The sequence below is a fragment of the Coregonus lavaretus genome (genome assembly GCF_964263955.1).
Source record: "Coregonus lavaretus genome assembly, chromosome: 3".
Lineage (NCBI taxonomy): Eukaryota > Metazoa > Chordata > Actinopteri > Salmoniformes > Salmonidae > Coregonus > Coregonus lavaretus.
This window is the reverse complement of record NC_139990.1, coordinates 50,297,724-50,316,530: the sequence shown is the minus strand read 5'-3', so window position 1 is coordinate 50,316,530 and position 18,807 is coordinate 50,297,724. Positions and strand designations below refer to the sequence as shown.

The 18,807-nt window shown below is 41.5% G+C and overlaps 1 pseudogene across 1 annotated transcript; it reads right to left on the bottom strand.

The window, feature by feature from the left end:
* Positions 1-5,796: 5,796 nt before the first annotated feature.
* On the bottom strand, positions 5,797-11,155 carry LOC311125547 (nuclear factor 7, brain-like; annotated as a pseudogene). The gene is made up of 6 exons: positions 10,715-11,155; positions 8,230-8,325; positions 7,029-7,262; positions 6,874-6,938; positions 6,534-6,649; positions 5,797-6,368 (listed from the first exon to the last, which is right to left on the bottom strand). The product of its transcript is annotated as a nuclear factor 7, brain-like (transcript).
* Between the last annotated feature and the right edge of the window lie 7,652 nt (positions 11,156-18,807).

The following is an 18,807-nucleotide window of genomic DNA, read 5'->3' as shown; positions in this document are numbered from 1 at the left end:
GTAATATAGAGTCTACATAGGTGTGTCAGTGTCACAATCTACAGTAACGTCAGTTATTGTCTCTGTTTTAATCTCCAAGATAATTAATAACAAAATAATGATGAAGACTTAAAGCACTGATAGGTGGGAAAAATAAACCATGGAGGGATGAAACTGAATCTCCAGTGGAGATTCACCCTGGTCAATACCTTACTTCAGCAGATCATTCGAAACTAGGAGATATGAAATATAAGACATTACAACAATGTGAGATTGCTTCTCTTTAAGTACATACATGTTTTTTATAAATACTCCTCTGGAGGCTTTGACCACTGGCAGCAGCATCAACAGATCCTCAGGTCAAAAATATCCAGCATCTCTTCTGAGATCAGCAACACAAAGACCAGAGCTGACCACTGTGCAGGTGAGAGTTTTGCCTTAGAGAGAATTCCTGATCCCAGGTGCCTTTGGATCTACTCCACTAGAGAATGGTCATTCAGCTCATTCAGACAGTGGAACAGATTGATGCACCATTCTCCTTGATCTTCTCCTTGATGTATTCTACTGTTTCCTTATTGCTGTGTGAGCTGCTTCTTGTCTGTGTTAGTAGACCTCGTAACAGAGTCTGATTGGACTCCAGAGAGAGGCTGAGAAGGAAGCGGATGAAGAGGTCCATGTGTCCATTCTCACTCTTCAGAGCCTTATCCACTGCACTCTTATGGAGGATGGTTGCAGATATTTCATTGGATGTCAGAGGGTCATTGGGCGTGGTTTCCTGTTCTGCCATCAGATTTACATTGTTGTTGTTGAACATGAGAAAGACATACAGAACAGCTAGAAATTCCTGGATGCTCAAATGCACAAAGCAGTACACCTTTGTCTGGTTCAGCCCACACTCCTCTCTGAAGATCTGTGTACACACTCCGGAGTACACTGACGCTTCTCCAACATCGATGCCATACTCACTCAGGTCTTCCTCGTAGAAGATCAGGTTGCCCTTTTCCAGCTGTTGAAAGGCTAGCTTCCCCAGTGCCAGAATGACCTTTTCATTTAATGGTGGTTCCATCTCTTGTTCGCTAGCGTACTTCAGATTCATCTGTGTGGTCTGAAACATCAGGAAGTGGGTGCACATTTGAGTCAGCGTTTTGTGCATCTTCCCACTCTCTGATTCAACTAAAAGTATCTCCAGAACAGAGGAGGAAATCCAACAGAATAATGGAATGTGGCACATGATGTAGAGGCTTCTTGACGACTTCATGTGTGTGATGATTCTTCTGGCCTGGTTTGGATCAGTCATTCTCTTGATGAAGTACTCATCCTTCTGTGGGTCATTGAACCCTTCGCACCCCTGTTACCTGGTCAACACAATCTGGAGGAATGCGATTGGCTGGTGCAGGTCGGGAGGTAATCCAGATGTGAGCATAGGGAAGCAGACTTCCCTGGATGAGGTTTGTCAACAGCACATCCACTGAGGTTGGCTTTGTGACATCACGCCAGGTCTTGCTCTCAAAATCTAAAGGAAGACGGCATTCATCCAAACCATCAAGGACAAACACAACATTGTACTTCTTGAAGTCTGAGATTCCAGATCCTTTGATCTCTACAAAAAAAGTGATGAAGAAGTTCCATCAAACTCCTTTCCTCCATAATATTCAGCTCCTGAAAAGGGAGTGAAAAGATGAGCTGGACATCCTGGTTTGCCTTTTCTTCCACTCAGTCCAGAATGAACTTCTGCACAGAGACCGGTTTTCCAATGCCAGCGATTTCCTTTGTCAGCACAGTTCTGACATCCTTGTCTTGTCCAGGTAATGGTTTGAAGATGTCATTGCATTTGATTGCCATCTTGTGTGTCTGGTCTCTGGCATGCTATCTCAATCTGTCTCACCTCATGTTCATTGTTGACTTCTCCACTTCCACCCTCTGTGATGTAGAGCTCTGAATAGATCTTATTGAGAAGTGTTGGGTTTCCTTGCTTAGCTATACCTTCAAACAAATACTCAGACCGCTTCTTCAGATGAGATTTTAGGTTATGTTGGCACAAAGCAAGCTCTCCATAGTGACCTATCAATGCAGAAAGGTTTCATATGAAAATGTTAACATCATGCAGGAAGAGTGTAGTATATAAACAAGTTAAAGTGACTCCCTTATCAATATGTGAATCACGCTGTCATTCCTTTTTCATGCAGACAAACTTTGATAGTAAATTGGAAGTATTTCCACAACTTGGTTAAAAGTTATGGAGAAGAATCTGGGGCAAATATATGCTTTAAAAACTGGGGGAAAACAGCTTCAAGTGTGGAAACATATTTCTATACCATTCCAATAAACTGGAAATCTCTGATGACATCCAAAAACTCTTTGCAAACTGCAGAATACACAAATGAATCTTCCTACAACACTTTACTTCTAATATGCTGGTATTTCTCAGTGAATGAGAGAGTATAGGACTTCTCTCAACTCAGTGTAGACATAAAATCAATATTAAAATAGATAGCTCTTACTTTTCTCCAGTGTGTCAGCAAGCTCTTTCTGGTTCATGCTCTTCAGGACATGAATTCTGATCAAATACACAAGATGAACATCTCTGTGACCTCGATTAATTGAATACACGAATTGAGTCAGACCAGTTGACCAAGATGAATGAATTGCTTTCGCAAACTCGAGCGGGTCGAATAAAACCAGTCTTGTACAAAACTAGTCAGACAAAAACAGTTGAATCAAACAGATTGATCAAGCTGATCAAATGAGCAGCCTGAATGAGACAGATGAAACTTCCAACTTCACCAAAACGGAATTAATCACAGCCGCTCAAGCAAACCATTCACCCCCACAGGCTGAGCAGACCTACTCGATCTAACGCTTTCTCTATATATTGCAGCCCTTGCGGCTATTTCACTTCTGTTCACCTACTCAGGATGATCAGCGCTACTTCCAATTATTACATCACCTACTCAGGATGATCAAAACTACTTTTTCCTAGCGGCCTTCTCTAATTATTGCATCACCTCCACAGGATGAGCAGAACTCTTTTAAACTTATGTACAGCCTACCCGAGCAGCCTCTAACGATGCACTTCCTCAACACGTTAGAGCGGTAACCATAGGCAACCTATTCACACAGTCCCTCTGGAAGTAATAATAATAAGCCATTTAGCAGACGCTTTTATCCAAAGCGACTTACAGTCATGCGTGCATATATTTTTGTGTATGGGTGGTCCCGGGGATCGAACCCACTACCTTGGCGTTGCAAGCGCCGTGCTCTACCAGCTGAGCTACAGAGGACCACATAATTCTAACCTTAGCCGTCCAAAAGCTGTATTCATAGGCACCTGTCTATGCAGTCCTCTAGTGTTATATTTTCTTAATATACCTAGAGCGGTATTCACCGGATTTTGAACTTATATACAACGCCTATCCTTAGGACGTAATTAGCAAGCCACCTGCCCGTTCAGTCCTCTGGAGTGCTATCCTTAGCTTCTCCAAAGTGATAGCCACAGGATTTAAACTTATATACAACCATCAACAATATTCAACAATCAATAACATTGAATGCATGCTTATTTCTCATTCCAACAAAAACTCTACTTTTCCTAAATGTAGCCCTTAATACTGGAGAACCCCTGGTACCTGACCTTTAGAATCAACTGAGCAAATCACACAATTTATATGCTAAAAGTAAGAACGTAGCTTACCTCTGTTTACAGTGGCCACCGTATTTGTGTGATTCGTCCAGCCTCCTCCAGATGGCGCAGCACCCCTATGGTCTCTTTTTCCAGTCCCTTCGTGGTCGCCAATTATGTTGTAGAAAATTGTCCTTATACTTCTTAAAAAATCAAAGTACTTCCAGAGTTTTTGTAGAATTAAGATATACTTTATTACACAAGCAATAGAGCCGAGCTGGTCTGCAGAGTAACTAACTTCCCAACACTCAGTCCTCAGTTTATATACAGTTCTATTCCTGCTAATTTTACATACTATTTAGCTTAATCCCTCCCTATTTAGTTCCTCCACCATTGTTTCCAAATCTTCACCTTTTGACCACTCCACCCACTTTCTTAGTTTATGATAGTGGCGAAATCTGACTTCTCCTTCTACTTATTCAGTCTCCTCCTTCTATGTATTCAGTTTGGAAACAATAGTTGCGGGACCAAGCCCTGTCATGTAAAAAATAACAGAGCCATCTCCTGGCTCTGCTCTGTTTATTCTAAAACATATCAATCGATACTTAAACATGGTTTAGACATGGCAGGTCCATTTTCTGAGCATAATCAATTCTCAACCATACACAGTTCTCATGCATAGTGTATATTTCCCACACATAGTAAGAATGAGCAGGCCCTTTCCCAGGTCCATCTCTTGGCTCTGTTCCAGGCCTCCTCATTCTCTGTACCACACTCTGTATCACTTAGTCTTACTGCTTGTCTTTGTGATTAAGTATGTTTTAACTTTATAGTCTAAAAATATTTACTATGTTTAATATAAAGTCTACTGGAAAATATCCAATAAACATGCGACTCGGGTAAGTGTCAAGACAAACAGGTGCTTGTTGTGGTGGTACACTTGTGCTGCAGGTGCTAGGCTCTGGCTCATTTTGATCAGCAGGCAGCGTGGGGGATGGGCGGGTATTGCTGCTAGGCTGCTCAACCTTGGTGGTCTGTCTAGCAGAATGCTTGGTGAGCTCGGCATCGCTCTAGGCATGCTGATCAAAGCGTAGCCATTAACTAGCTATAATTATTCAGCACTACCAAAACTTAATGAAGCTGGTTACTAGCTAGCATAGAAGCTGTAGCTAGCTGTCTGCAAAAGTGACCAACTATTTTCCCTCTCTGTGAGAAGAAAACGGTCAAAAACAAGGTAATGAAAGCGGTACCTTATGACATTGCATTGCTAGGTACCCAATCAGAATGTATTTCTTGATTTTAACTACTAAATATTACATAATTACACCCCCCCTCCCTCCCCCTCCTCAGATCATGAGTGCACAAGGTATAATAGCCTTGGACCCAGTGTGCACTACTGGCAGGCCTGGACATGCTACATTGGCAAAACCGGGCAAGGTAATTAATAATAATAATCATAATAATAATTTGGGGGGTGCTTATATTTATCATGTTACACACAAGCGTATAATGAAAATGTGTTTTATTGCATATCACAACTCCCTCTGAGACACCCGCAGGGAGTGGGGTCACAGCCAGGGTCGCCATTGTAAAGCGCCCTGGGAGCAATTAGGGTTGAGTGACATGCTCAAGGCAACAGATATTTTTATTTTTATGGGGAAACAAAACTTGGGGGGGCACAAATTCTATCTGGAGGGGCCATGCCCAGCTTTGCCACCCCATAGCACCGGCACTGATTGTCCACAAAGCATAACCCTGCCATCCCCAACAAATACATGGTAAGATTACTTAAAAAGGACACCACAAATCAGTTATTAACAGAATATGCCCCTAACGTCAACAATAAACCTTAAATAAATAAAAAATAGATTTTTAGAAAATGATGAACTCAAAATGGATAATTTGATTATTCTAGCTAGTAAATAGTTCCTGAAATACTCAACAGGGCCAGGTCCCCAGCAAGCAAAATTTGGCATGTGACTTCTATCTAAATTACAACAACAACAAAACAATTGTTTAGAACATGCCATATAACTATACTATATAACTACCAATTGGTCTACCAACAAGTCATCATGGAAAATAAGTACTATTTTATACATCCTTTTCTGGTTACTAAAAAGACGTGAACAAAACCTGACCATGACGTCAGAAAATCTATCATAATGACGTCATGGAAAGCAGTTTTGCCCACTGGGTCAGTACCAACAGACAGTCAGTGGGTTAGTGTTGCGGCCCTCCATGTACGGCCCGGGGCAGAGGCATAAGGAACACGGGGAGATGAAGCTGCACCATGAGGAGTGGAGGAGAGCCATGCTGTCTGCATCATAGAAGGACACCCTCTCCCTGTCACAGTCTAGGTACAGCCCCACCCTACGAGGCCAGGACTGGGCCTCAGCCTGAGTACCTGGGTCAGCACCAGCAGCCATCAGGGGCGTCTCCACACCATCATGGCTGAACACCAGGCCCTTCTCAGGCTTCAGGTGCAACATTATCTCCCTCTCTGGAGACAGGACAGGCTCTTTGCCAGAATCTTCCTTCACCTTCAGCCCCACCCCCTAGTCCAGCTTCCCCCCCACCTCCACTTCCCAGTAGTGCTGCCCTGTCTGGACGGTCTCTGTGGAGACGACGGTGTTGGTGGCGACGGCGTAGTCACGGTAGTACTTGAAACCGAAGCCGCCCTTCCGGTCTGCGTGCCTGACACTGGCCCCACCCTCTGATAGCTTTAAACAGGGATCATCACTGCTGCTAAGGGTGAGGCGCTCAGGAACTGAGGGGAAGAGTTCAACAGACAGAGAGAGAGATGGCGTTAGACACACACACTTTCCCCTGTTGTCTCCCTCACCTGGTTTCCCTAGTCAGTCTTCATTCTCAAATGGTTTCCCCTGTCAGTCCTCATTCTCACCTGGTTTCCCCAGTCAGTCCTCAATCTCACCTGGTTTGACGACCTTTAGCATCTCCTTCCACATGCAGAAGGGCAGGTGAGTCTCGTAGAGGCCGAGAGTGAGGGAGTAAGGGGTCACACACAGACTTCTAACCCTTGACCTGTACCTGAGACAGACAGGGTTGAAACCACCACAATAAGTTCACCTTATTGGAGATAGACTGGCTAGAACAAACATTTCCTATCAAAGCAATGCTTCATCATGGGGACACTGGTGGCCATATTGGTCTAAAGGACACAACACATCTCTCAGAAGGCAATACAGGGCCTATACATATATTTGCTGATGTCATTGTGTTCATGTATGTATATTTAATGTTTCTGCACTTACTCAGGTTTTGCTGTGTCCTTCATCTTCATCCCCTCAACAACAGGAAGGCCTTTCTCACTCCACCACTGTGAACACACACACACCAATCAAATCACTTATTATGAAAGACAGACTACAAGACAACCTGTAACTAGACTCTGTGAGACTCCTCCCACCTCTAGAAAGTGGTCAGACTCAGGTATCTCCAGAGCAGACTGCAGAGTCACTTCCATCTCTCTCCCAATCATCAGCCTGTTCTCGATCACACAATCATTCTTCAGCATGGCCGCCACAGCTTTCTTCTCCTCCCTCTCCAGCTCCTCCTTCACCTCCTCCTCCCTCCTCCTCAGGAACTGGTGCAGCTCCTCAAAGCAGGAGGAGATGTGAGCCGACAGGCTTTTAGACTTCTCCTGTGATGGGGGAGAAATGTTTGACTGTAGGACACACCATTTTCTTCAAGCTTTACTAAAGTCAAATTCACAGGTTAGTTAATGATTCAATAAAATAATACATACAATACAACTTTATTGTCCATTAGTTACAGCCAACAGAAATGTGTTTTCTGCTCCGTTCTCAACCCCCCCAAGACAGCACACATCACACATACAGTTGAGACGAGCACATGGTCAAGCTGCAGTGCAGCGCCCCTGGATGGAGAGCATGATGTAGCGTTAAGGGCCTTGCTGAAGGGCACAACGGTAAGGGAATGTCTTGAGGATGTGAACCCAGCAGCCCTCCAGTTTCCAGATCAATTCAGTTAGTTTAGGTTAAGATTAAATCTATTAGCGTGGTTGATTGTTTGGTTGTTCATTTACATGTTCTATGCAGTGTTGCATGTTTTCTGTACACTGATATGTGTAGGTGTGTGTGTGTGTGTGTGTGTGTGTGTGTGTGTGTGTGTGTGTGTGTGTGTGTGTGTGTGTGTGTGTGTGTGTGTGTGTGGACGTGTTTAACTATTCTTGTGAGGACCAGAAGTCCCCACAAGAATAGTAAACAAACAACAATTTGACCAACTGGGGACATTTTGTTAGTCCCCACGAGGTCAAATGCTATTTCTAGGGGGTTTAGGGTTAAGGTTAGAATTAGTATTAGGATTAGAATTACGTTAAGGGTTAGGGTTAGGAGCTAGGGTTAGTTTTAGGGTTAGGGTTATGAGCTAGGGTTAGGTTTAGGGTTAGGGTTAAGGTTAGGTTTTTGGGTTAAGGTTAGGGTTATGGTTCAGGTTAGGGTTAGGGTAAGAGTATGGGTTAGGGTTAGGGGTTAGGGAAAATATAATTTTGAATGGGACTGAATTGTATGTCCCCACAAGATTAGCTGTACAAGACTGTGTGTGTGTGTGTGTGTGTGTGTGAGTGAGAGAGAGAGAGACGCCCTCACCTGGGTCTTGATCATCTCAAAGGCATGCTGTTGGTTCAGTCCTCCCATTTCACGGTTCTCCTTCACCAGGAACCCAAGAGCTCCCTTCAGAACATTCTAACAACACAGAGAGCAGGATTCAATAGGCGGGAAAAAGATTTTAGTGGCCCCCTCTTGACGGCGGAGAGAAAAATGTAAGTTTTGAAGTTCATTTCCTGCAATTCTACACACTTTCCCATGGAGTGTAGAGAAAATGTTCCAGTTTTATAGCATTTTGCCATGGGGCAGAGATACATTTTTGCAGCTTTAAAGCTTATTTCCTGCAATTCTACACATTTTACCATGACTTATGCCGTGAGAGTGACTAACAAAATCAATGGAGGCACCCTGGATGTCAGGACCCCTGGGCATGTGCCCTGTGTGCCCGGTCAGTATTTGTCCATGATTACTACAAGTTTAGATAACTGGCTAGACTAACTTACCAATGAGTGACTGTCAATGACTGACAAAACAAGATACAAACTGCTGATGCTCAACCACATTTCGAACTTACACCTTGTGTATTCTACTATTCGAACTCTCAACAGTAAGTTGATATCTCAATTGAGTTCCTAAAAAAATTTAACTATAATAATCATTATAATTATAATAATTATAATAATTTTGGGGTAGGGATGAAAATGTCTGTCAATTTTGCTGCCGACTAACTGACCCTCATTAACCAGTCAACAAACGGTTAAATTTTTTCCAACCAGAAAATAACATGACAAACAGAAAATACTATTAGAGATCTATATATAATGACGAGATGCTTATGTTTCCGCCCTAACAATGGGAGTGGTCCCAAGGCGGGAAGGCAGGCGTCAAATTTAGGCCCAAAATACGATCATAGAAACGCATTGGACTTATTTTGGACAGATTTAGGCGAGAGTGAAACCTCTCGCTTCGCCTCTTCCTCTCTGATACTACATTTTTCATTAAGAGCTTAATGGAAACATGCAACGATAGCAAGCCTATCGTCTTACAGTCAAAAGGCAATAGCCTATGGTTGAACATGCAACTCCTGTAATGAAGCAGCTAATTAAACGTCATTTTCAAACATTTGCCAAAATGCAATTAGCGGAAAACACAGTTCTAAACAGCGCACCTAATGCAAGCAGTTCCATATGTGACTGAGATGAAAATCTCCATTAGAAACTTAGAAAGAGGGGGAATCTAATAGCAACTACTGTGATGGGTTGCTAATATGACTAGGATTGTGGCTTTGGCTTCTGCACGACGAAAGAAAGTTGATATGAAAACCAATAGAACAGGAGAGAAATGCTGGTTAATGGCGTGAGAAAGCCTTTATAAAATAATTGCCACCACGTTTCTAGGGATGGATTTTCGCAAGGCTACTTTGAAGCAAGGTAAAATATGCCTCATTATTTGAAGTAAAGTAAAACGTTCAGGTTTCAAACAATTATAATGCCTCAAGCCCACATTGCAAAGTGGTGGGTGACGCGCTGATTGTTAACGGTAGGCAGGCTATATCCTATGCATCCAAATGGCGAATGGGAGGCGCTCTTTACGAGTTGAGATTGAGAAATAAAAATAGCTCCTTTTGAATCGTGAGAAATAAAAATAGCTCATTTTGAATCATGGCCACAAGTTTTTAACATGCGATTGCATTTAGAATTGTTATTTGTTACGCAATGACTGGGCTTACAAAAGCAGGTTTCACTCCTTGGTATAAGGCTCTCTGTATCCTGGGATAAATGTGATAAATAAAATGCATGAGGACTAACGAAAATACACACGCACCAATTTAATTCCACAAAATTATGCTAATTAATCAATAGACCGATAAGCATGACAGGTCAAATGTATTTTCGGTGGCTAACCGATTAACCGTTAACATCCCTAGTCAGGGGCCCCCTAGCAGCCGGGGACCCTAAGTGACTGCTTATGTAGTTTATGCCTTTACCCGGCTCTGGTGTGTTGTCTACAATGCACCATCTTTGACATTTAAAGGTAATTTCTGCTTGAGCAGACATCAGCAGCTTTACTGTGAATGCATTGTCGGTATGCAATGCGCTTGTCTACAAAGCAATGTGCCTCTGATTGAATCCAGGCCAGAGAGCCAACAGAGCTCTAGAACAGACACATACCACAACACTCCTTGTGACAGAAAGAATGCATGGCATGGGTTTAACGGTGTTTACAGATTTATGGATGATATTTATGACAGAGAGAAAGCGAGAGAGCGCAAGATTGAAAGAGAGAGATTAAAAAGAGATTAAGAGAGAAATTAAGAGAGAGAAAGAGACTTTGCAGGTTTTATCCAGTTACTGTTGTGTAGAACCTTGAAACACAGATTGAGGAAATTCAACATATATAGACTTGGAAACCTACAGGCAAGAAAAGTTATATAATAAACACCTCTTACCATTTAAGAGGTTCACACAGCAGTATAAGTACAATTATGAGGTTTAAAAAAAACTGTGCTGGCCATAGACCTACACACCTTACTGATCTTTGCCGCCTCTTTCACGGGTGTGAACGTGTGTCCCCGGTGCTTTTCTCCATCCCTGCAGATCACACACACCAGCCTCTGGTCTGTCTCACAGAACAACTTGAACTTCTCTTCGTGCTCCAGACACACCAGTTCTGCGGCTACAGTGCGTCCCTGCGTTGCCTTTGGTCCCCTCGCTGCAAGGCCGCTCTCCTCCTCCTCCTCTCGGGCCGCATCCGCCATATTGGTCAAGACATGGTGAGCCCGGAGATCCTTCAGGCTGAAGGGGCCCCTGCACTCTGGGCAGCGGCTCTGGCTCTTCGCTGAGTTCCACCGCAGGTGAAAGCTGATGCAGGGGCGGTAGAAGGTGTGGTCGCACGGCAGACTCACTGGGTCGGTGAAAACGCACAAACACACTGGGCACTGGAGCTGCACGGACAGGACTGATGTCATATATATATTGAAGTTCTCGTACACCTTTACTATTATTTAAATGTTTTTCTTTCTTTGAAAACCTAACTTTCTTGATCCTTGGTGCTCAACAGGTGAAGAAAGACATTAAAGTTTCACTTCTGATTCCCTTTGTTCAGAGTTCATACTTTCACATGACAACACACTCTCTCACACCCTGTAAAACCGTCTGGACTGGAAATGTTAATGTTGGGGCTATCTGTTTAGGCCTACCTCGTCTTAGATAAGAGGTACCACAGAGAAACCTGTTGCCTCTGCCAGGCTATTGGTTCGTTCCTAGGCTACCTAGCAACTTTTTAAAGCAACACAATACCATAGTGTAACACTCTAGAGTGTGTCCCATCAGGCTATCCTCCTGGACAAGCTTATCCTATTGAGGCCCAAGATAGAGCCAGTCAGCATACTACACCAATCCATCCACTTACTAAAAAAGCTAAATAATGTAGGCGATATCAGCATTAGACAGACTTCTATTAGCAATCTTTAAAGAGAAAAGGAGTGATCTTAATCAAGTTTGATTTAAACACCCCAAACTTTGAAGGACATTGCATTAACTAATCTTTTACCTGTGTTCTGTTACATCACACAGTCCTTTGATATGATCTCAAAATGTTCCACAGAGGACACCTGTTAAATTCCGTATTGGTTCAACAACACCAGTGTGTACAGTGCCTTCAGAAAGTATTCAACTCACTTGACTTTTTCCACATTTTGTTGTGTTACAAAGTGGGATAAAAATTGATTTAATTTCTTTTTTATGTAAAAGATCTACACAAAATACTCTGTCAAAGTGGAAGAAAAATTTGAACATTTGTACAAAATAAAACAACTAATATATCTTGATTAGATAAGAATTCAACCTCCTGAGTCAATACATGTTAGAATCACCTTTGACAGCAATTACAGCAGTGAGTCTTTCTGGGTAAGTCTCTAAGAGTTTTCCAGACCTGGATTGTGCATTATTCTTTTAAAAATTCTTCAAGCTCTGTCAAATTGGCTGTTGATCATTGCTAGACAACCATTTTCAGGTCTTGCCATAGTGTAGATTTTCGAGCAGATTTAAGACAAAACTGTAACTCGGCCACTCAGAAACATTCTCGGCCACCCTTTTGATTAAGTCTGCTTTCCACTTTTTGGTAAGCAACTCCAGTGTATATTTGTCCTTGTGTTTTAGGTTATTGTCCTGCTGAAATTGGAATTAATCTCCCTCTGTCTGGTGGAAAGCAGACTGAATCAGGTTTTCCTCTAGGATTTTGCCTGCGCTTAGCTCCATTCCGTTTCTTTTTTATCCTGAAAAACTCCCCAGTCCTTAATGATTCCAAGCATACCCATAACATGATGCAGCCACCACTATGCTTGAAAATATGGAGAGTGGTACTTAGTAATGTGTTGCATTGGATTTGCCCCAAACATAACACTTTGTATTCAAGACAAAAAGTGAATTGCTTTGCCACATTTTTTGCAGTATTACTTTAGTGCCTTGTTGCAAACAGGATGCGTTTTGGAATATTTGTATTCTGTACTGGCTTCCTTCTTTTCACTCCGTTAATTAGGTTAGTATTGTGGAATAACTACAATGTTGATCTATCCTCAGTTTTCTCCTATCACAGCCATGAAACTATGTAATTGTTTTAATAAAGTCTCCATTGGCCTCATGGTGAAATCTCTAAGCAGTTTCCTTCCTCTCCGGCAACTGAGTTAGGAAGGATACCTGTATCTTTGTAGTGACTGGGTGTATTGATACCCCATCCAAAGTGTAATTAATAACTTCACCATGCTCAAAGGGGTATTCAATGTCAGCTTTTTAAAATTTGACTCAGGGGGTTATTTTTACCCATTTACCAATAGGTGGCCTTCTTTGCGAGGCATTGAAAACCTCCCTGGTCTTTGTGGTTGAATTTTGTTTGAAAATCACTGCTTGACTGCGGGACCTTACAGATAATTGTATGTGTGGGGTACAGAGATGAGGTAGTCATTCAAAAATCATGTTAAACACTATTATTGCACAGAGTCCATGCAACTTATTATGTGACTTGTTAAGCCACTTTTTACTGCTGAAATAATTTAGGTTTGCCATAACTCAAGACATTTCAGCTTTCATTTTTAATTAATTTGTAAAAATTTCAAAGAACATAATTCCACTTTGACATGATGGGGTATTGTGGGTAGGCCAGTGACAACAAAACTCAATTATAAAATGGTTTTATTCGGGCTGTAACACAACAGAATGTGGAAAAAGTCAAAGGGTGTGAATACTTTCTGAAGGCACTGTATACAGTGCCTTCAGGAAAGTATTCAGACCCCTTTACTTTTTCCACAGTTTGTTACGTTACAGCCTTATTCAAAAATGGATGAAATTAGTTTTTTTCCTCATCAATCTACACACAATACCCCATAATGACAAAGTGAAAACAGGTTTTTAGAAATGTTTGCAAATGTATTAAAAATAAAAAAAACATACCTTATTTACATAAGTATTCAGACCTTTTGATATGAGACTCAAAATTGAGCTCAGGTGCATTCTGTTTCCATTGATCATCCTTGAGATGTTTCTACAACTTGGGGTCCACCTGTGGTAAATTCAATTGATTGGACATTGTAGTATCTGAACAGTTTATAATTTTGGCTGACGTTTGCAAATGGTGTGTTAGATGAACTTTACTTTGCCTTGCTGAAACATCTGGAAAGCATTACTATAGGGGCCCCCTGAAACAGAGGAGACTTGGATATGTGGAATCCAGGGATTGGTCTATTCAAAACACCCATCTTATGTTACATAGGATATATATCAGGTTTTCAACAAAGGACGGGGGGAATAATCAGATTTTGAGATTGGGTTAGTTATTCTCCAGATTCTGCAGAAATCTGTAAATTGATGCTGGAACCTTTGATATAATAAAGCTTTATAATCAAGTACAGTGTCAGCGGATTCCTTGTCTACACAGCATATCAGCATCGTTGTCTCGACACCACAACATCATTTGGAAAGGCACACACCTGTCTATATATGGTCCCACAGTTGACAGTGCATGTCAGAGCAAAAACCAAGCCATGAGGTCGAAGGAATAGTCCGTAGAGCTCTGAGACAGGATTGTGTCGATACACAGATCTGGGGAAGGGTACCAAAAAATGTCTGCAGCATTGAAGGTCCCCAAGAACACAGTGGCCTCCATCATTCTTAAATGGAAGAAGTTTGGAACCACCAAGACTCTTCCTAGAGCTGGCTGCCGGGCCAAACTGAGCAATCGGTGGAGAAGGGCCTTGGTCAGGGAGGTGACCAAGAACCCAATGGTCACTCTGACAGAGCTCCAGAGTTCCTCTGTGGAGATGGGAGAACCTTCCAGAAGGACAACCATCTCTGCAGCACTCCACCAATCATCTCTGGAGAGACCTGAAAATAACTGTGCAGCAACGCTCCCCATCCAACCTGACAGAGCTTGAGAGGATCTGCAGAGAAGAATGGGAGAAACTCCCCAAATACAGGTGTGCCAAGCTTGTAGCATCATACCCAAGAAGACTTGAGGCTGTAATCGCTGCCAAAGGTGCTTCAACAAAGTACTGAGTAAAGGGTCTGAAAACTTATGTAAATGTGATATTTCTGTTTATTTTTTACTTTTAATACATTTGCACACAAAAAAGAAAATCTGTTTTTGCTTTGTCATTATGGGGCATAGGGTCAGGAAGAGAGAGGAGGGGTCAGAGAGAAAGAGAATGACATCACTCATCTACATCACTCAACTGGGTTACAGTGAAGGGGAGAGAGCAGGGAGAGAGAATATGAACTGGGGAGCCCCAGGACTGATGCTACAGAGATGACCCACGGACAGGCGACCAACCAGACCACCACCACCCCTGACATCTGGGCTGAGCTGAAAGAGCTGAGAGACATGGTGGTGGAACCATGTAGCTCAGTTGGTAGAGCATGGCGTTTGCAACGCCAGGGTTGTGGGTTCGTTTCCCACGGGGGACCAGTATGAAAAAAGAAATGTATGCACTCACTAACTGTAAGTCGCTCTGGATAAGAGCGTCTGCTAAATGACTAAAAAAACACACACAAAAAAAAAACAGAGTGGAGTCTAGTCTAGTCACATCAGTGTTAGACCTTACAGAATCAGAATCACCATTATTCAAATACATTTCCATGTACAGGAATTTGACTGTGTGAAATGGTGTTGCCAGAATACACAGACAATAAAAGGAATACACAGACAATACATGGAATATACAGACAATACATGGAATATACAGACAATAAAAGGAATACACAGACAATAAAAGGAATACACAAATGAACAGATAAAACAGAATATACAGACAATAAACAGAATATACATTAGGCCTACTCCCTTCACCAGTCTTGTTCCTCCCAAGGTTTCTTCCTATATGGAGAGTTTTTATTGCTGTAACTAACATGTTATTTCTCGCGATTCTTGCCCAGGTTGTCTCTAAACATTTGATTTGCAATGCATTTTTTGAAAGCATTATACATAGTATAACATTACACTGAATTTTTTGCCCTATAATGTTTATTGATGTTTTTTTTGTTGCCCATCATTCTAGCCCAAGCAGCTGCAGAACTGTCCACCATGGGGGCCAGAGTAACAGCTAGTGAGAGAGAGGTGGAGGAGCTGAAGAGAGAGAATTCAGGTAATAAACATACAGTCTGACTGACTATGAACAAGGGATTTGTTTTCATTGGTTGAAATAAGGATCACCTGATGTTTGTTTTGTTCCTCATGCTCCCAGTACAAGCGGCAGAACTGTCAGCCATGGGGACCAGGATGACAGCCAGAGAGAGAGAGGTGGAGCTAGAGAGAAAATGCAGGTGTAGTGCTGAATAATATGTAACAATCTACGTTTAATACATCTGATCATCTGACTCCATTTAATTTTATAGTGAAACCATGTCCAATCATTGTGAGTTTAGCTGACTAAGATCAAGAAATGGTCATGTGGAGCAAACACTAAAGTCAAATGTATTTAATTAATATTGGATCATGAATGGATTCACTTACAAGGCATAAAGTTTAAGTTACAAGGCAATACTGACATTAACAAAGCATAATTCTAGGCATACAGATCCTAAGGGTAACTTACAAGACAAAGCATGATGTAATCAGACCCACTAGGCTACAGGCCTATGGGCTAACCTAATAGAGAGATGCATTTTCAAACAACCTTTTTCCATGAGCAGGATACAAGATAAGAAGGAGAAGAAATTACTTTCATTCCATGCATACCAGATCTGACTTGTTTATATTCTAAATCAAATTAAAATAAGATATCCAATCAGATCTGACAGTGTTGAGAGTTTACCCTAAACAGATACAAGTTACCACAGAGATAATACATCCATATCAATGGCACCTAAGTTCACCTCAGAGGACAACTTTCAGATAGGTACCAAACATTGATGCAATAGTGTTCTTCTAACACACATTTCTGTAGTCAATTCTCTGGTTACTGTTAGAGAGAGAGAAATACATGTTGTCCTCTCAACCGGGGAGGGCTGTCCAGACCCTAAAAGTATTGTGTTTTGTTGGACCATTTGCAATGAGGCCAGAGGGGACAGAGAGCTGGGTTAAGGCTGGGCCTACACAGGTAAGACAAAAATATGTTCAGAAAAGTCTCATCTGTCACCTTGTCTTGCAAAAAATAGTACCTGCTATTTCTTATAGAAATGGGAGCATAGAATACATTTCTCAACAATGCTCAATATTGGTCTGGATCGTTTATCCTTGTTGCATGGTTTTCACAAAATGTTTCTCCCCGGTGTTCAGAGACCAAAGCAGTGGCGGCTGGTGAAAAATATTCTCGGTGGGGCTGTGCCATACTTTTTTTTTCCTGTAACCATCGCGATATATTTTAACACAAACTGCAGGAAAGCAGTGCTCAGTGAAACATTCAGTAATTATTTAATGCCAATATTAAAAAGTTGAGGCATTCTTACACAAAAACATATTACACAAACCCAAGCCTTTCATTTGCATTTAAAGTGAACTTTTCACCATTGGTAGTAAACAGGCAACGCAACAGGCATGCTGTCAGAACAGAGTGGAAAGTGGACAATAACATGAAATTATTATAAAGTTTATAGGAAATCTTACACTGTATAAAAGGATGTATAATATAGAAATGGATATCAAGTGGTTGAACTCAAACCTTTGACTGGAAGAATAGCATACAGTATTTTATGATCATACTAAATGTGACTAATTGTTAATGTGCTCCAGAACTGCAACAATTAATTGATACAAAACAACATATATACAGTAATATTAGCAGACACTATTAAGACTTTCTAGAGTACCATATATAACTGGATTTTTTATGCTAAGGTCAACTATATACAAAGAAACATGCGGCCAGAGCTGCTCTGTGTGTGTGTGTCTGTCATCTTATTTGTACAGGAATTGTATATATATATATATATATATATATATATATATATATATAGACAGACAGACAGACAGACAGACAGACAGACAGACAGACAGACAGACAGACAGACAGACAGATAGATAGTGTGTATATACACACAAACTATGTCTAGTAACTGCTTTTAACCTGTGATGTACATAATTAACTGATGTTATTACGTTTTAATGCAACATAATTTTGGTCTGCTGTGTACTTAAAAATAATGTTAATCTTCAATAACAACTAGGCCTCTTCTAGAAATTGACCTGGTGGACACCTGAATAATTATTACAAACTGTGTAGTACTTTCCTGCATTATTATCAACGTCTGATTGTGTCTTCTCTTTCCTTTTAAAATACTAAAACAAATATAATTGTGACGGCTCTATGATAATCACTCACTTTGATGACCAGACACATTTAGGCTTTTAAACTGTTGTAAGTGAACTATTCATCTTTCTAACAACATCTTTATCAGTGTCGTAGTAAATATATAATGTTATAGCTTGGTCTGACTAAAATCTTGTGCATGACCCATCTTGTGTTGGGCCTCTGTATTTAATACAATGCACAAAGACTTCTATCTTGTCGGCCTTATCAGCAGGTGGCTATGGACAACACCCACGCCATAGGTCTCTCAGTTCTCCCAACTCACGAGTTATTGCTCTGAGGGCATACACACACATACACACACGCACACACACACACACACACATCATCATTGTTAAGCACACACACACACAAAAACCCCCTTCTCTTAGGCTGAACATCTGAAGACAGAGAACCCGACTCAGAGCCAATGCAATGGAGGTGACCTCGACCAACTCATCAGGACCAATCAGAAGATCAGAACTACTAGAATCAACCTACTTTATTTTATTGTATAAAATGTCAGCACACAATGTTTAGGGGCTCTCTCTCAGATATCTCCCTACGAGGTTGACGAACGGGTCCGTGCACGCTATTTACAGATATCTTTACCTCTGAATAAACTGCCTCATATTATACAATTATCCACCTTGTCCGAAAGTCTCTACTTGGTCTCCGTTCTCATTTTACATTTACATTTTAGTCATTTAGCAGACGCTCTTAACCAGAGCGACTTACAGGAGCAATTAGGGTTAAGTGCCTTGCTCAAGGGCACATTAACGTCATTTAGCAGACGCTCTTAGCCAGAGCGACTCACAAATTGGTGCGTTCACCCTATAGCCAGT